The sequence below is a fragment of the Pan troglodytes genome, chromosome 7, assembly GCF_028858775.2.
Source record: "Pan troglodytes isolate AG18354 chromosome 7, NHGRI_mPanTro3-v2.0_pri, whole genome shotgun sequence".
NCBI lineage: Eukaryota > Metazoa > Chordata > Mammalia > Primates > Hominidae > Pan > Pan troglodytes.
In genome coordinates this window covers 99,665,939-99,686,509 of record NC_072405.2, presented here as the reverse complement: position 1 = coordinate 99,686,509, position 20,571 = coordinate 99,665,939, and the positions used below count along the sequence as shown (strand labels likewise).

Here is a 20,571-nt window from a genome sequence, read left to right as displayed (position 1 = left end):
AAAGTGTAGTTCTGATTTTGGTGGCTTCTGTTAGTAATTTAAGCTTTTTAGCCTACTTATGCCTTAATTATTATGTTTAATGATATAAATTTAAGAACTTGAGAAAACGAAAAATACAGACTCAAAATTATTATTTGGCACTATAGAACATAAATTTAGCTTTTAGTGATTTCGGACTATTAAGAAGCAGTTAACCTTTAGAGAACTATGCAGACATGACCAAAATGTGTAGACATTAGTCCTCTGATATTAGGTATTACTATCTAGCAAAGTATGGTTCATTTTTCTCCTTAATCCAGGTTTACTTTACATTTTAATAAGAAAAGCAGAGGGCATCTTAAAAATAGCAATAAAGTTTATCTTTAATTGGGGTACCCATTAAAAGAACAGAGTTAGAAGAGCAAATGGTTTTTTCTGATTTTACTCATTTCAGATTTAAAAAATCATTGATCTGGCAAAAATGCTTTCCTGAACGTTTATTACTTAGAAATGGTGGTGAGCTTTTGCTTGAAATGCATATTACAAGGCTTGAGGAAAATATTTTAATTTTGAAATTTCAGATGGGTTCCATAATTACCTCAGGCACTTTTCTGTCTGAGTATAGCAGTAACAGTGCTATTCCCAGAACATACTGATGACAAAGTAAAATCACACCACTCATTAAAGGAAAGGAAGTGCAGATGGCCATTATTAATGATGAGGATAGGGCACAATAATCATGAAAGCTCTGTACTTAAAAATAAGTATTAAAATGGCTATGGTATTAATCATGCCAGAGACATAGATTATATCCACATAAACCAAACATCAGACAAAGAATAGGAATAAAACCATTCCTTGTTGATTGTTTTGACAACATCACACCATCTGGGTAATTGACTTTGTAATTTTCCTCATAATTTCAAACCAGTAAGTTTGATGTAAGAATACTTACCAACACTTTATAACTTTTTTTATCTGTAAAAGAATACTATTAATATCTACTAATTTTATTTCTCACAGAGATGAGGCTTAATTAGAATCCTCAGGAAAAATTAACAGAAAAATACAAAGCTTTTTTAATAGATAATTTAAGTTAAAGTTTTTTTGAAAAAAGAAATTAAGACAGAGGGCTCATGATTTCCACAGCACTTCCACTAATATCTAGGCGAACTTATTAAAACAAAAATAGAACAAAGAACAGCAATAAAGAAATCTACATTATTTTTCCAATGGGTAGATGCTTTTGTCATTATTATTTTAAAAATCATATTTGCCATCTCACGTGTACAATGCTTCTGTCAGCATCGTCTGGACAAGGTAGCCCAAATTCCCACTGCCTTAATACATATTTGCACAGTCAGTTGGTGTTCTCATAGAACCATAAAGTTGCACATTATGTCCTAAAAATATCCAGATGCCAAGCAATGAAAATGTTGAAACATTAAGAGAACAGGGGAAGCTTTTAAATTTTATAAATGTAACTAGAACAAGCTGATTTTACCCCAAAAAGCACAAAACATACTTTATAATAATGTAAAAGTAAATAAAATTTTAAAAAGGCAAAAGGGAAATGCATTCCTTTTATCATTATATATCCTTTGAAAATAAATAGTCTACATTAGATCATCAATAGAAATATAGGTGTGGGTGTGTCTGTTACATAACATTGTTGGTGGAGATTTTGCCCGCCACCCATATTTAAAAATGCAACATAGCTTACACTAGAATACCAACCAATTAAAAAAAAATACGACTTAGAATCTGACATTTCCCTTCAGAGTGTGTAATTCTCAAAAAAAATTATTTTAAGGCCAAATGCTAGCAGGGAAAAAAATCATTAAAGTCATTATTGGTCTAAACTCTCCCCTTTCTGAATGAGAATGTAAAACTTTGAATCATCCTCAATAAAAGGGCTTGAAAAAAGTCAAACACTCAATTCACCTTTTGAGTGGAGGTAGGTGAAGTCTACTTTGCCCTTACTGCAGCCCCTATGACTCCTCATGTGAGAGGCTCTGTGATGTTGTTTTAAGTCAGTGATCCTCCAAATGTATTCCCCAGACCAGTAGCATCAACATCCCGAGGACTTACTAGAAATGCAAATCCTCAGCTCTGCCCCGGACCCACTGAATCGAAACCCTGGAGGTAGGGCCCAGCAATCTATGGCATAATGACCTCCAAGCCTCAAGTCTAAGAACAGCTGTTCTAAATCATCTTGAAGACGGTACCAGGTGGAGATCAGTATGTTCACAGAGCTTCTTCAGCTGGAAGAGATCTCAAGGTTAAATGTCTTCCTTTTACAGATAAGAAAATTACAACTCACGTAGTTACCGGCTAAAGTCAGTGTGGAACTGAGAACATGAAGCTAGGCCTCCTGAAATCAGGTATGGGTACTGCTTTACTCCCTGTCATGATGACTCCATACCCTAGACTACCATCTTTGGTGTTAAAAACACTGCTGACATTTGAGAATCACTAAGTGTGGTATTGTCTCTTCTTGTATGAGGGTGAATCTATTAAAATATTCTTTAAGTTATGCAGAAAATTCTCTGCTAATTACATGTGTCCACTACAATAGTGATGGATATTTTGATATCATAAATATTTTAATCATATCATTTTTTAAAAAGAGAGCTTGTTTGATTTTTGTTGGCAATTTTCTGTCCTTCAAGTCTGCCAGTAAGAGAGTAGGCTAGTCAATACAAATATAATGTGAGCCACATAGGTGATTTAAAATGTTCTAGTAGCCACATTTTAAAACGTAAAAAGAAACAGATGGTAAAGTTAATGATATATTTTATTTAACTCAATCATCCAAACCATTATAATTTCAAAATATTTTTATGGTACTAAGTCTTAAAAATTTATTGCCTGGTTTTGCCTACAGAACATCAGAATTTGAGTTGGCCACATTTCAAGTCCCAATAGCCCCATGTGACTATTGGCTACAATATTAGACAGTAGAGATAGAGCTTTCTGCTTAGAATTCATGTCTGTCACATGCCGGTTGTGTGATTTAGAGGCTTTGTTAATGCTGTTTTCTATTCTATGAAATGAGTATAATGAAATTTTTACTTCATCAGGTTGGCATGAGGATTAAAGAAATTCTTTAGATAAAGCACTCTTCACACTACTTGGCAAAAAGTAATTTCCCAAATGTTAGTTTGTGTTGTTATTGGTTCATTACTATGGAAGGGCTAATGATATAACAACATGTTGAGAGGAGTTTAGAAATATTGTCTTACAAATGGACAAAAACAATTTTTGATCATATGTTGACCTTTCAATGAAAGAACATAGGATCTCACAGTCTACCTTTAAGATGACACAGTGTAAGAAAATTTGAACTAAATAAAAAAGATTATTGGATGTCTCCTATGAAAAACAATACATTATTTAGATTAGAGCAGATTTGTCTTACCAGCTTGGACTGCTATAACAAGATACCATAAACAGAGTGGCTTGCAAACAAGTGAAATTTATTTTTTCACAGTTCTGGAGGCTAGAAGTCCAAGATCATGGTGCCAGTAATGTAGGTTTCTGTGGAGAGCTCTTTTGTTAGTTGTAGATGGCTGACTTCTTGTATCTTCACATGGTAGAAAGAGCTCTTTGGGGTCCCTTTTATAAGGGCACTAATCTCATTCATGGGGACTCCACTCTCATGACTTAATTATTTCCCAAAGGTTCTACATTCAAATACCATTACCTTGGGGTTAGGTTTTCAACATATGAATTTTGGAGGTACACAAATATTAAACTCATTGCAATGCACTTCCAGGTTATCTAAGTCTAGCCTTTGCAGTATTTTATAACTTTGCAAATTGTAGATAACTGATAGCAATGCGAAATAATTCATGTTCCTAGAAATGCAAATGAATTATGTCTGGTGGGGAGGTTCAATTGACTTTCCTCCATTCTCCTCTCATGGAAAAAAAGCCAGTTGCTTTGTTTTATCATTGAAGTTCAACATTTCTTTACTGAGGAAAGTTTACTCTATACACATTTATTCTTGTTTTACTTCTCCATTGAAAAGTTGTGACATCTGCCTGATTCTCTAATTTATAGTTGAATAAAATATTTAATAGTGCTCAATGTCTATCCCCATGAGAGTCATGATTTTACCCTCTTTGTACAATTACCCTTTAAAATACTTATCTAGCATTATAGTGTCAAATTTATAAGCATCACTATGAGCTCAACAAAAATCCAGCAAACTAAAGTATTAGGGATCATCTCTTTTTCTTGATTTTGGTTGTGAATATACATTGTTAGAATCTTTTCTGTGAAAGCTTCTGAGGTTTGGAGACACAAATAGTATACAATCTTTGCCTTCAAAGACATCACAGAACACAAGAAGAGGAAGTTAAATAAATAATTATAAAGCAAAGTGTTCCAATGGAGGGATGTACAAGTTGCTGGAAGTCATTAGCTGGCAGAAGTGATGGGTAGAGTGGTTCAGGAGACAGTTCACTTGAGGCAGAAATATTTGAGCTAGTGTTGAAGGATGAAAAGGAAATCTTAGGGTAAAAGTAAGAGAAAGGTCATTTTGGGCACATGCTCTGGTGTATGTGAAGCTTGCATTTCTTCTCTGTCTTTGAATTTATACCTGAATTGCTTAATTAAGAAAATGCCTCTGTAAGACTCTTTTGCTTTTATGGCCTAAATGCATAAATCTGACAAGTGCATACAACCTTTTATAGCAATTCAAAACTATTAGGGCTATTTCCTCTGACTTGCATCAAGCTGAATAAACACACTCTGTTCAAGTGGAAACTTGTTATGCTGCCTTTATCTGCCTTTCAAAGTAATCAAAGCAGGGTTCTTGAAGCCTGAGTATCTCACCTGTGCCTCCTAATGGCTCATTTATTTTGTTTATCCTGCTTTTGGGAAAATCAGAGGTAGCTTGACATTTGCATTGCTAATAAATGGCTTTCACATTGCATTGGTACTTCATGTGGTTCAGATTGGCAACTTGCATTTGAACAGGGCCATCTGGTCAGTGCCGTTAGGAATACCTATTTTCAGAGTCATATTTTAACATAAGGGATATAGGCATATGATGTCTTTGTGCTCACTATAGAATTTTCTTCTTCATTTTAAGTTCTTATGTTACCAGGTCTACAGGACAATGTATTTGCATTTTGCATCGCTGGGTTAGGCATTCTGTAACAGTAGGCAGCTAGTCAGACATGAGCAGGGCAGGAGAGGCCCCCCCACCACAAAACCAGGAATGTCAGGCGACCATCAGGTGGTTGCTAACTCTCTCTCTAAGGTGATAATTGTACCTAGAAGCAGATTCTGCACTCCTCAAATTTGCCCTTGGTTTGGCCTGCCTGCCTCCACTCTTGCCTTCACCATGTCCATCAGGGTGACCCAGAAGTCCTACAAGGTGTCCATCTCTGGTCCCCAGGTTTTCAGCAGCTACTCCTACATGTGTGGGCCTGGAACAACTCCTTGAACTTCTCCTGAATGGGTAGTAGCAGCAGCTTCTAGGGTGGGCAGGGAACTGGCATGGGTCTGGGTGGAGACTATGGTGGGGCCAGTGATATGGGGGGTATCATAGCCATCATGGTGAACCAGAGCCTACTGAGCCCCCTTAAGCCAAAGGTGGACTCCAACATCCAGGTCACATACACCCAGGAGAAGGGGCAGATCAACACCCTCAACAAGTTTACCTCCTTCATCGACAAGGTATACTGCTGGAGCAGCAGCAGAAGATGCTGAAGACCAGTGGAGCCTCCTGTAGCAGCAGAAGACAGCCCAGAGCAACATGGACAACATGCTTGAGAGCTACATCAACAACCTTTGGAGGCAGTGGGACACTCTGGGCCAGGAGAAGCTGAAGCTGGAGACAGAGCTTGGCAACATGCAGGGGCTGCTGAAGGACTTGAATAATAAGTACGAGGGTGACATCAGTAAACATACAGAGGTTTAGAATGAATTTGTCCTCATCAAGAAGGATGTGGAATGAAACTTGCATAAACAAGGTAGAGCTAGAATCTCTCCTGGAAGGGCTGACTGATGAGATCAAGTTTCTCAGGCAGGCAGATGTATAAAGAGGTTATCTGTGAGCTGCATTCCCAGATCTCATACACATCTGTGGTCCTGTCTATGGACAACAGCCACTCCCTGGAAATGGACAGCATCATTGCTGAGGTCAAGACCCAGTATGAGGAGATTGCCAACCATAGCCTGGCCAAGGCTGAGCGCATGTACCAGATCAAGCATGAGGAGCTGCAGATGCTGGCTGAGAAGCATGGGGATGAGCTGTGTCACACAAAGATGGACATCGCTGAGATGAGCTGTAACATTGTTAGTGGCAGGAGGCAGACAAATCCTAGGAATACAGGGGCTGGTCCCTGGTGAAACCCAAGTTTCAAGCTGAACACAGTTTAAAGCCTAGCTACAAGTCCCTGGAAAGTCCGCAGACCAGATTGAGAACCTTTTCCCATTTGGCATGCTTTCCTCTGTTTGATCCCTACCCTTCATCTATTTTACATATAGCTACTCTTCCCTAATTGTTTTTTACACTATTGTACCCACCTTTGAGTGTAGCTTTTGTTTTAGCATTTTTTGCACACTCACAAACCAATCAGCATGCACTCCCCCATTCTGAGCTCATAAAAGCTCTGGACCCAGCCCTACTGGGAGACTGACCACCTGACTTCTGGTGGGAGACCACCCTGCATTCCCTCTCCACTAAGAGCTGTTTTGTCACTTAATAAAACTCTTCTCCACAGTCCTCACCTTTCAATTTTCAGCATAACCTCATTCTTTATGGATGTGGGACAAGAACTTGGGACTCACTGAATGTGCATAGAAAGAAGGCTATAACACTGTGACCCTTTGCCCTCTGCTGGTGGAGGGCAGCCATCCCACACAATGGGAAACAGCGACGGGTTTAAGCCAGTTCCAGAGCCATGGGAGGAAGCTATTACCATGCTGTAACACCCCATCTAGAGTTTTGGGATCACAGGCACCCTGGTTTGGGTGCCACTGCATTCCCCTCACCTGGACACCAGAGTCCACCATAGGAGTTGTTTGTGACACACCTGGTCCAGCTGCAAGTCCTGCTTGGAGTAGCTGGCCAGACCCTGCATTCTTGCTTATACACCCCCTCCTGCCAGGGGCTGAGTGCACAGTCTCAGTGGCCATGGGATCCACGCCAGCATGCAAGCCAGGCATGGCCTGGTTGGCTGAGTAGACAGGGTGTCTGTCTCCTGTGGTGAGCCCATGCCTGAACAGGGGCATCACCAGCCAGAGGTCTCTGATTGGCAAAGTGGCCGAGAAAAATCCTGTATCAACATCAGTGGGCTCCAGGCTGAGACTGAGGGCCTCAAAGGCCAGGGGGCTTCCCTGGAAGCTGTCGTCATGGAGGCCAAGCAGCATGGGGAGCTGGCTGTTAAGGCCACCAAGCTGTTGGAGCTGGAGGCCATCCTGCAGTGAGCCAAGCAGGACATGGCACACAGCTGCATGAATACCAGGGGCTGATGAATGTCATGCTGGCCCTGGACATTGAGATCGCCACCTACAGGAAGCTGCTGGAGGGAGAGGAGAGCCAGCTGGAGTCTGGGATGCAGAACATGAGTATCCATATGAAGATCACCAGTGTCTGCTCAGGTAGGCTGAACTTGGTCTACAGAGGCCTCACAAGTCCTGGCCTTAGCTATGGCCTGGGCTTCAGCTTTGGCTCTGGCACAGGCTCCTGCTTCTTCAGGAGTACCAGCTCCTCTAGGGCTGTGGTTGTGAAGAAGATTGAGACCCACGATGGGAAACTGGCTCTAAGTCGTCTGATCTCCTGCCCAAGAGAATGGCCATGGCAGCCCTTCCCAGCCTACCCCATCCTGTGGCTGCCCCACAGCCTGTGGCAGAGGCTCTTGTTCAGCGGAGCACAGGGAACAGGAGACCCAACTGAGGCAGACACTGGTGGTCACTCCCACCATGGGTGGGTTGAGGGCTAAGGTCTTCACTGGGCTCAGCCCTAGCCTTCGGCCTACCCATCAGGGGAGTTCGCTGCCTGGGGTACCCCCTGCCCATGCCTCCATCTGTGAAACAATTTTTTCTTCCAAATAAAGCCTCAGCTAGCTCTGCCAAAAATGCGATACAATACAATACAATAAAATACGTCTCAGCCAGTGCCAGGGAAAGGCAGTCTCCTGATAGATAATAACACCTGAAATGTTTTCAGCAGCTTCCTAATAAGATCTCAGGAGTTGAACAAGTGGGCTCAAGCATGGTCACTAAAAGACAAAATAGTGGAGTTTAACTGACGTGTGACCTTCTAGGAACATTCAACTGGTAGGGAAAGAATGCCTCTTGTGAGAATGCATACAACTCCAGTAAACACACTGTATATTAATTTATTAGCTATTATCCGTGGCTTTAGGCTTTCCCTTTTCCATCATCATGCAAATCTATGCTTCCCAATAATTTTTACTTCATGCCCCATGTAGAAAATAAACTTGCAAAGCACACTGGGATAAACAAAGACGTCTGTTCATATCTGAAGGCCTCTTGTCTGGAAGGCTTTATTCTTTCTGGGGACTGAGGGGAAATATCTATTTCAAAGCAATTGAAACCCTTGCAGGCAAAATAACATGCTGCTGTATATTGATTTGGGAAGCTTTGCTATGAACTAACACCAGGTTAATTTAATTACATTTCCACTGTATACATTTTTAAATCCTACATTGAATTCTCATCGCTAAAAGAATAAAGTTCAGAGTTACCGTTTTACTATTTTCTAATTTTATTTTATTTTTAAAATTGTCACATAATAATTCTACACATTTATGGGGTATGTAATAATGTTTCAATACATATAATGTATAGTGATCAGATCAGGCTAATTAAGATATCCATTATCTCACGCATTTAGCATTTCTTTGTGATGGGAACATTTCATATCCTCCCAGCTATTTGAAACTATATATTATTAACTATAGTCATCCTAGAGTGCTATAAAACACTAGAACTTATTCATCCTATCTGACTGTAATTTTGTATTATTTAACAAATCTCTCCCAATAACCTCTGTCTCACTCCCCTTCCCAGCCTCTAGTATCCTGTTCTACTTTTTACTTCTATAAGATCAACTTTTTTTAGCTTCCACACATGAGCGAGAACATATGGTGTTTAGCTATCCATTCCTGGCTTATTTCCCTTAACATAATGTCCTCCAGTTCTATCCATGTTGCTACAAATGATGGGATTTAATTCCTTTTTATGGCATAATAGCATTCTATTGTGTGTGTGTGTGTGTATATATATATATATTTTTTTATATATTTAAATATATATAAAAATATATATATATAAAATTTCCTTTTCCATTCATCTGTTGTTAGACATCTAGATTGATTCCATATCTTGGCTATGGTGAATACTGTAGCAATAAACACGGAGGTGCAGGTGTCTCTTCAATATACTGATTTCCTCTCCTCTGGATAAATGCACAGTAGTGGGACTGCTAAATCCCATGGTAGTTCTAGTTGTCATTTTTGTTTTAGGAGCCATCATATAGTTCTCCACAGTGGTTATACTAGTTTAAATTTTCACAAAGAGTGTAAAAGTGTTCCCTTTTCACTGCATGCTTGCCAGCATTTGTTATTTTTTGTCTTTTTGATAATAGTCATCCTAACTGTGGTGAGATAGTGCTTCATTATAGTTTTTATTTGCATTTCCCAGATGATTAGAGATGCAATTTGTATATATTTGTTAGCTGTTTGCATGTCTTCTTTTGACAAATGTCAATTCAGATTATCTGCCCATTTTTAAATTGGGTTGTTTTTTGCTGTTGAGATGTTTAAATGTTTATATATTCTGGGTATTAATCTTTTGTTGGATGAATAGTTTTCAAATTCTCCCATTCTGTAGGTTGCTTTTTGACTCTGTGGATTGTTTCCTTTGCTGTGCAGAGGTTTTCTGTTTGATATAATTTTATTTATTTATTGTTGCTTTTGTTGCCTGTGCTTTTGAGGTCTTATTCATAAAATCTTTTCCCAGGCCAGTGTCCTAAAGCATTTTCCCTATGTTTCCTTCTAGTAGTTTTATAGTTTTGGGTCTTACACTGAAGTCTTTGATCCATTTTGAGTTGACTTTTGTAAAGGTTAAGAGGTGAGGATCTAGTTTTAATATTTTGCACATGTATGTAGTTTTCCCTACACCATTTAGTGAAGAGACTGTTGTTTCCCTGATGAGTGTTTTTGGTACCTTTTTCAAAAATCAGTTGGCCATAATGTGTAGACTAATTTCTGAGTTTTCTATTCTGTTGGATTTGGTCTATGTGTTTGTTTTTATGTCTCTACTATGCTGTTTCGGTTCCTACAGCTTTGTTGTCTATTTTGAAGTCTGGTAGTGTAATGTCTCCAGGTTTGTTCTTTTGGCTTAGGATTGCCTTGACTATGAGGGGTCTTTTGTGGTTTCATATGAATTTTAGTGTTTTGTTTGTCTCTTTATGTGAAGAATGTCATTAATATTTTAATAGAGACCACATAGAGTCTGTAGATTTCTTTGAGTGATACGTCATTTAAAAAGTATTAATCCTTCAGATTCATGAGCATGGGATGTCTTTCCATTTGTTTGTATCATCTTCATATTTTTCATCAGTCTTTTGCAGTTTGCCTTGTAGAGGTCTTTCACCTCTTTGGTTAACTTTATTTGTGTATTTTATTTTATAGCTATTGTAATTTGGTTTGACCTCTTGAGACATAATTTCTAATCTTATGGCTGATTTTTTATTTTTACGAAGGTGGTCTGGTCCCCAGCAAAGAGGGAGTTTGTTTTGGGGAGGGGCTGTTATCTTTGCTATCTTAGTTAAATTATAAACTAAATTATTCCCAAGGTTAGTTTGACTCATGTCCAGCAATGACTAAGGGCAGCTTGAATATTAATGGCAAGATGAAGTTGGTGAAGTCAGATCTTTTCCTAATTCTTAAAATATTTGCAAATACAGTTTCAGTCCCCATTTTGGGGGTTTCAACACACCTTATTTTTAAGGTGTGAGCAACAGAGATGGGAAAAGTCAAACAACTACTCTAACTTCTTCCTGCTGATAGGGTGTAGTGGGATAGGATTTGGCCCCAGAACAAGAGGAGTAAAACTGCCTTTCAGCTGCCTGCATGTATTTATAGGTGCCTGGTTGGGGTTCCAAGGCTTGCATGACAAAGACATTAGTACTCTCATCCACAGTTTTAGTAAAGCATTTACGTGAGCAGCAGACTATAGGATAATGAGTCTTAATATAAGGAGTACAAATCCTAGCTACAAGAAGTCTTTGCAGAATTAATCTGAAGCCCTGAGGGAGCCAGGTGAATAGCCCTGAGAACCAATCAGCCATGTGGTCACTGGGTGAGAGAGATTTGGGTCAGAGGTTGTTAGAAAGACAAATTGGGATAAACAAGAAAGAACAAAATCAAGTATACCATCCCATATCCTTTGAGTCAGTTTCCTAGTCCTGAGAATAGTTCAGTGCAGTTAAACAGCTGTTTCCCATTTCCGGAGGTGGCACTGCAGATGAGCTAGGCCTTTATATGTGATGAAAGCAAATGGATTTTTAATAAGAGGCATTTCCATGGAAACAGAAAAAAAGGTTAATGTTGGGTACAATTTATCCAGATGTTAGACTCAAAGGATATTTAGTTATAGAGGAGGATGGAAGTAGCAGTCTGACAAATTTTTTTTTGCCTGCACCACAAGCAAGTTTGCAGGGCTTCAGGAAGAAGTTAGTAGCCATTTTATTTAGTCCAAGTCAGAAAAATGGAAGAAAAATTTGAAAATATTAATTTGAGGACTTGTAGCCCAGAAAAAATCCAGGATTCAGTCCAAATTGCAGAAAATAATAAAAACTCAAAAACAATAGAGAAGACTAGAATCTATCAACAGGTGTACTCTAGTTATTTTTTGTAGCAATAATTTTTCTCTCTCCAATCTTCATTTTTATTATAGACAAATCATAGTAGGACAAAGTTATTTGTGAAATAAGCTTTAGTCTTATTATACTTGGACTGATTGTCTGCATAAAGTACAGCAAGAATAATTATTTGCCAAACAGGCTTTTTTTTTTTTTTTTTTTTTTTTTTTTTGAGATGGAGTCTCGCTCTGTCTCCCAGGCATGAGTGCAATGGCGTGATCTCTGCTCACTGCAACCTCTGCTCCCAGGTTCACGCAGTTCTCCTGTGTCAGCCTCCTGAGTAGCTGGGATTACAGGTGCCTGCCACCACACTTGGCTAATTTTTTGTATTTTTAGTAGATGGGGGTATCACCATATTGGTCAGGCTGGTCTCAAACTCCTGACCTCAGGTGATCCACCTACCTCGGCCTCCCAAAGTGCTGGGACTACAGGAGTGAGTCATTGTGCCCAGCCCCACATAGACTCTTTTTAAATTGGCTTTGCTGGAATGTTTTTTCATAAGGAACCTCAGCGTAGACTTTTTAGAGCCTTGTTCCAGCAATGGATTTCTTTGTGCCTGCAAATACTTGTATGAATTGAATGAATTCCTCTCCTCTCCAGGTCCCAAGATAACTTGGGGCCCCTGGACCTGTGAGAAAGTGACATTCTTTACTAACCAAAGTTAAGTCAGGAAGCCTGTACAGGGACTATGTAGACAAAGTATGAGGCTGTTTTCCCAAGGAGCTTTTATCAGCTCTGTAAGTCAACATGGATTTCTTAAAGAAGTCTGTTTATATTTGGGGGCATACCATTCTAGTCAAAGCCTTGGTAAAATAATCAGTGTTTTCAATTGTGTCCTGTTACATAAAACCCCAGATATTTATTGTATGTGTGCAAATAACTATATTGCCATAGTTAAGAATATTCATAGTTTCTAAATTCTGAAGAAATCAGGTAAAAAGAAAGAAATGTGCTCCAAATTTTGCTCATAGGAGTATAGTTTACCCAATAGCTAAAAACTGTAAATAGATTAGAAGAAAAATAGGTTTTTCTGGACTACAAACAATAAAAGAATTAGCAACATTTTAAACAAAAATCATGAAAAGATTATTTTGGTATTTATTAGTTCAGTCCCTGTAATTATGTCCTGTTCTGCCTGATACTGAACCAGCAGTCCTCATGAACACATGAGCTCTCCATGAGAATCTTCGAATATTTTCTTTTCTCTCTATTATAAAGGCATAATTTGCAAAGTTGTCTGAGACCAGTATTCAAGAGCACTCTTCATAGTCTTATAGCTGATTATAAACTACCTTTTGAAAAAGATCAAAATAAGACAGTAATTATTTGTGGATGACAAAATCTTAGGTCATCTATCCATGGTTAAAGATGCAACCAACAAGGAAATCTTGTCATCTCTGTGGCACATGACAATTTAAGATAACAATCATAATTACTACTGATAACATATACTGAGACATATCAGACTAATAGGAGTATTATACAATTTTAGAAAATATGAAATTAACACATTTATATGAATATAACCCAAAGAAAGTAAAACACGATTTTACATTTCAGAATACTTCCTATATAATTTTAAATAAACTGAGTATGTCTTTTGGACTTCAGAGACCCTAATACTTAAAAGATTATTGAAGCAAAAAAAAGACAATTAAAAATCTGATTTTGGAAAGCTTGTTTTAAAACACTTGATGTCAAAGTTTTAAAACACTTGATGTCACAAAATGGAATCCCACCATCATAAGTCACTTATTTTGCCAAAATGATAACTTAAACATTTCAAAAAAGGCAAAAACTTTATTAATTGGTAGAGGGGAGACTCAGTTTTACAAACAAGACTCAATAAAGAGGGCATGGGGCCAACTTAACCTGTCTTTTCTCTCTCCCTTGTAGTTTATTCAAAAAGCAAACAAAATTTATTATCTCTCAATATTACGTGAAAATCTTGTTCAAAAGGAGCCCAATTTCACCTTTGCATTAGTGTACAATTATATTAGTGTTAAACCCAATTCTTAATAAAACTATATAAACAAATCTATCTAATCTTAATTGTTGGACCATAGGTAAGGTTTTCATAAAACTTTCATAACCCTTTATAATTTTCTGATAAAGAACAGATCAATGTTCCAAGAAAACCCTGTTTATTCAACACTCGGGCTTAGATTCTGGCTCGAATCAGTGTGCTTTTATTTTAATGTTCAATTGATGGAAAAACTAAATAATACCCTTTTAATTATAGCCCACTTGCTCACACACAGTATTTTTAAAATAAGGTAAATATTTCACAAATTTTCTATAGCTTGCTTAAATCTTTAATTTTTTTGACTTAAAACAATTCTTAAGCTCTCTAAACTGGAGAAAGTTATCTTATAAAAATTACATTTCTATGTCATTATCAAAAACACATAACTTTTATTTTTAGTGTAAGCAATTTTAATTATGTACCAGGTGCAGAGCCTAGGACATGAGACAGAACTGTAAATGAATGTCTGATTCTTTCCAGCATAGCTAGGTATGTCCCCAGGCCTTACCTAGAATCCAATGGCTGTAAAGCAGGCAAGTTGAACAATAATAAAATGTCATAGCAGCAGTTTATAACCTTAAAGCATCTAGCAAGGCAGTATCTGCCTTGCCTAATTCAGACCTAATGTCTAAATTTTGAAGACTGTTATTTTATTAATAATATTAAAATAATTTTTATTTACCAAAGATTATTAGGGTCACATGAACTAAAAGGTATTAAATTTTCTATTTTTCTGACAAAATATTTGATTTAAGCACTTATTTATCTTTAGGCCAACTAATAAGAGTTCCTTTATATAATTTGGTAGTGAAACATCACACACACAAAACAGAAAACGTAGAGATAGAAGATTTTTCATTTGTCAGCCTTTAAGTTTCTCTTCCCCATTTTAGACCATTAGTCTCTTGATTACTTGTTCCCTGCTCTAAACAATTGTCAGCTAGACAACTCAAAATTTGCATTTCTAAAGGAGTAATTCTTGATGAAACAAGATAGATAATTCATACTTAACTCAAACTGAAGAAAAATTGTGTAAGTAAAAGTTGAGTTAAGATAGGCAGAAAAATAAGACACTCTTACATATGGAGAGTTCTTTAAAGTTGTAAATTAATTGGACTACTGGCTTTAGGGTAGAGCCTTTTAAGAAACAGGGGAAATAAAGCATGCAGTTTTTAGGGCCTAATTGGTGGGCACAACAAGAAGAGATAACAGATCCCCCCAAATCAAGCATCCCATTTTTTTCACTGAAACCTGGATCCCCCAAAAGAAGGGAACACTATAGGACCAGACAGTGTCACAGTTTTATTGTGCAGTTCCCTGCAAGGACATCCCCCTGAGGCTGGTGGGCAACCCAAGCCAGTCAGCCCATTCCATATTTAGTCATCCGTTCCATATATTTTAGGTGTCTAAGAGCACACTATTTTTATTTAAACACACACAGAAAGGAATATTATTCCGTAGTAATAATTATTCACAGTAAGCAACTGCCATCAACTACTTAAAAATTTATCTCTTATCTAGCTATTATACATCAAGGTTAAAATTTTCTTATAATGCAAAGTAATTTCTGGCCCCCCAAAAGTAAAAAAGTTTAGATACAAGAGGAAGTAGGAATAGACAAGGGTAAGAGGAGAATCAGACAGAATTCTGTTGACTAAAATGTCTTTTACAGAGGGAGAGCAGGGGCTTTAAAACAATATCTGTATACATATAGTCCAAATATCAGCCTTAATTAAGTAAATTTTTTATTAGAGCTCTTAAAAAATCAATTTTATTTTTTTATTACCAGATTTTAGCTGAGACAAACAGCCAATATTTCTGGCTTTTGAATTTTTTACTAACGGTAACCTCCCAGGTGAAATCAATAATCCTCAACTAAGGCTATGACTTAACCATGGATGCATGAGGTGTTTTCAAAGAGATAGTAAGTGGTTTTTACAAGATATAGAATCACCCCAATGGTCACTCAGAAAAAAGAAAATTCAAGATAGGAAATCAAGAAGCTGTCCATGAAGGGAAAAATAATTAATAAATGGAAAAAGTCCTACAGATATTAAATCAGAAGTGACCCACCTCCTAAACTTGGAATTGAACCCAGGCCACCACTGTGAAAAGGCAAAGCCTTAGCTACTGAGCTACAGCATGGGGCAATTGTCTTTTCCCAGAAGGAGTCTGTGGTGGTGATTTTGAGCTTGCAAAGGATTTTAACTGCTCAAGAGAAATCTTAAAGCTAACCATGACATGAACCCCCAAATTCCCACCCTCTGGATTGTGTAGAGCAAGAGAGAGTACCCCCACACGGTCACAAAGTCAAGTTTTTAAGACACAACATGAAAGAGAAACCTCATTTGGTTTTTGTTTCAGGGACCTCAGCAAAGTTTGTAGCTGAGCAGTCTTTAGGGCTGGCTGAAACAGCAGACTTATAAGGGTTATAGGCCTGTGTTCTATCTTGTGGTACAGAATGACACAGAAAGACAAAAAGATGACTCATACAAATCCTTTTTCCTATTAATCAAAACGTTGTAGAAGGGACAAACAGTGACTTTTACCATTCATTCAACTGGTTTGTACAGAGAGAGAGACCAGAAGCCTGAAGATATTCTTTCTCTGAAGCTTCCAGAAGAATGGAGTGGCTTTTGAGGACCCTGCATGCTGCACCATAGCTAGAGGGGTGTATTAGTCCGTTTTCACACTGCTGATAAAAACATATGTGAGACTGGGAAGAAAAAGAGGTTTAATTGGACTTACAGTTCCACATTCCTGGGGAGGTCTCAGAATCACGGTGGGAGGCAAAAGGCACTTCTTACATGGTGGCAGCAAGAGAAAATGAGGAATAAGCAAAAGCAGAAACCCCTGATAAACCCATCAGATCTCGTGAGACTTATTCACTATCATGAGAATAGCATGGGAAAGACCAGCCCCCATGATTCAATTACCTCCCTCTGGGTCCCTCCCACAATATGTGGGAATTCTGGAGATATAATTCAAGTTGAGATTTGGGTGGGAACACAGCCAAACCATATCAAGGGGACAAACCACATTACAAAAGAAAATCATCCTTTTCTGTTTTATGGAACCATAGGCAAAAGCCTTTCAATTTTACAAGATGCCACCCAATGGGCTATGTGGGGGAGCTGAATTAACTTTTCCTATTTTGGCTGGAGCAAAATACACGTGACAAAACACAGACACTAATCACCCTACTCAGTGCCCAAATATCAATCTGCAAGGCTCAAACTTGTCTTCGTTGGTCTCTGTTATATTTGATCCACTTAAGGTAGGCAGAGATGACCTCTGACCAGGAGTTTCAGTGGGTAGTCTCTGGGCAAGATGGAAGGGCAGAGAGTTATCCTTATGAGACCTGTTGAGCTCCAGCTAATGGTTCCTTCAGCTCTCACCAAATATGACTGGCCAGACAAATTAGGAGAGCCTGATGGATTGCTGGCAGCAATTCCGTCAGAGATCTTCTCTACGTATACAAATGCACACAATGAAGTAAATATGAACAGAAGGCCTTCCAAACCAGGATTCCAGACCAGATGACAAACCAGAAGAGTATGCTTCCAAACAGGTACCCTATTCTCTGTTTCTTTGGGGAGAAATCTTCCCAAAATGAGACTCTTCCTACAATCAAGGGAGAGATGAACAGTCCCCATAAGAGGGCCACAGAGCCAGACAGTCCCTATAATGGGGCTACATACAGTGCCTCTAGAGATATCAATAGACTCAGGGAAGGAAGAGGGTGTTGGCAGCACCTGGTATACTCACCAAATCAGGTTACAAGATGTCTTTGAGGAAATATTTCTCCATTACAATTAGATCCATGCACTATGGGTGGATAGCACTCTGCTGGTAGAGTTGGCACCAGGGGAGTACTTATTCCAAGAGAACTATGTGGCTGCTTGAGCTGGCCTCTGGATCTGTCACTGGTAAGGAGCTGCTGAACCATGGGCAGGTACCTTCAAGGGCTATCCCAGTGATTAGCCCCCAAACTTGTAACCACCGAAAGGGTTCTTCTTGCCTGCTGCCAACATGAAGCCAATTTACCAAAACAGGAGAATTACAATAAACAGTTCAATACCCATAGAGTTAGCTAAATTAGAGACCCTAGTTTTATGGTTACTCAAATAAACCTCCCTGAAAATTCAGATGTTAGATTTTTTTAAAAGATAGATTGGGGAGCAGGGGGCTATGGAATGAGGGATGTTGATTGGTTGGGTTGGGGATGGGATCACAGGCAGTTGGAGCTGTCCTCTTGTGCTGAGCTGGTTCCTGAGTGGGAGCCACAAGACCAGATGAGCCAGTTTACTGTTCTGGGTGGTGCCAGCTGATCCATCAGAATGCAGGGTCCAAAAAATACCTCAAATACCAACCTTAAGCTTTACAATAGTGATGTTATCTGTAGGAGCAATTGGGGAGGTAAGAAATCTGGTGCCCTCTGGCTGCATGGCTCTTGAGACATAATTTCTAATCTTGTGGCTAAATTTGTTGTTTTTCCAAAGGTGGTCTGGTTTCTAAGCAAAGAGGGGTTTGTGGTGGGGAGGGGCTGTTACTATCTTTGTTTCACTGTTAAACTACAAACTAAATTCCTCCCAAAATGAGTTTGGTGAAAAACCGAGAATGACCAGGCTTGGAGGTTAAAGATAAGATAGAGTTGGTTAGGTCACATCTCTTTCATTGTGATAATTTTCTCATTGTTATAATATTTGCAAGGGCAGTTTCAATACTATTATTATTGTCATCATACAGAGGAGAAAAATGAAGCCCAGAAATTAAGTAACCTGGTTGGGGTGGGGTGGGCAAAATTATGGCTCATGGAAAACAATCTTTAAAAAATAAATGGGAGAGAACAAAAAGATAAAAGTAATTGATTAAAAGTCAAATTATTAGGGGTCTGATATTTCACCCTTCTTGGAAGATAACAGGTTGATCATTTTGTCATAGTTTTATGGATGGTAGGAGACATAAGATTAATGGTTCAGAGACGAAGAACTTAATTATTTACAAGTTATTTACAGGCCAGCAAGCCATATGACCTTAATACTTATGTTGCCCTGACCCCTGTAGGGAAGGAAAAAGCTTTTCCCTGTACCCTCCTACATTCTATGGCTGAGGCCTATGAATTAAACTGGTAAGAGACATATTAAATAGATAATGATAAAAGACATATTAAATGGATAAAACTCTACAAATTTAATTATGTACATGTGCATGGGAATTCACAAAGAAATGACACTGAAGTAGGTGGCCAGAATTTGAGAGCTTATATTTTGTCTTAGGCCAAAGTAAAAAGAGTTTTGAGCTTCTATGGGGGAAAGAGGAGAATAGTTAAGGGAAGATGAGGGGAAAAATATAAGGTTGCTTAGGTTGATGGGATAAATTTAAAGAGTGGGCAAGTGACATTACATTGCCTCTTGTGATATAAAATAAAGACTACAAAACCACTTATGAAATAGTCTTGTAACATGTTTAATTTGAATGAAATCAACCATTTAGAATAAATTATTGGAATACAGGGAATAGAAAAGAAGTTTAAATAGCATTCAGAAGAAATAATTGGATAAGTCCAGGAACTGGGAGATTCTACCTGACAACTGGCCTGGATCTTTAAAAAATCTTGAAACAAGTTATGGTTCTTTGTAGAATAAAAGAGACCCAAGAGACATTAACAGTGCGTGAACCTAAATTGCATCCTGGAACAACAACAACAAAACTTCAAATATATTTTTGAAAAATTAGAGAAAAATAAATATGGACTGGATATTAAATATTAATATAAATAATAGTACTGTGTGACTATGTTGGAGATTACTTATTCTTGGGAATACACTTAAAGAAAGATGAAATAAAGATGGTAAAATAAAATATAGATTATGTCTATATGTAAATTAGTAAATAGAAATAGAGCAAAAAATAAATGGATAAAGCAAATGTGACAACATAATATTTATAATTCTAAGTGAAGACCATAGCCTGTTCATTGCTCTACTCTTTTAATTTTCCACAGGCTTAAAAGCTTTCATAATGAAAACTTTTGGGAACAACAGAGATCCAAAAAGTGGAAGCAGTAACATGAAAGGATCAGTAACAGACATTGAATTCATTTAAATACAGAACTAAGCAACGGTGTATATTATATATTTAAAATATCCTATAAAGGTTATATACTCTGAAAATGTAAAATATTTATATACGTTAACAAAAAGCAGGAGGGAATGGGGAGGTGACCAGAAATACAAATGTATGAATTTCATTATCTTTCATAGCGGAGAAAAAATACATAGTTTCAAATATTAAGAAATTGATAAAAAAGGCTAAATATTAAAAGCCCCAGAAGTAGCCACTGAAATGTTGAAAGTAGGCTATAAATTAACAAGTGGAAGGGAAATCCTCCTCAATGGATCCCCATAAAAAGACAGAAAAAATAAAATTAGGTGAAAAATACAGACCATAGTACATATGTATTGTATCAATCAATGAAAATGAAGAGGTTCACTGATTATTAGAAAAAAAGTAGATTCGATTAAAAAAATCCAACCATGTATTTTATACAGAGCTGTATATAAATAAAGTACCTCCAAAATCTTCAACAGTGATAATTGAGCACCCAGCACTGCAAGGTGACACAATGATGAAAAACAGAATTTGCACCCAG

At 37.8% G+C, this 20,571-nt stretch overlaps 1 pseudogene; it reads left to right on the top strand.

Annotated features, from left to right (window-relative positions):
* The first annotated feature begins 5,830 nt into the window (after positions 1-5,830).
* Positions 5,831-7,894, top strand: LOC100612495 (keratin, type II cytoskeletal 8-like; annotated as a pseudogene).
* Positions 7,895-20,571: the final 12,677 nt, after the last annotated feature.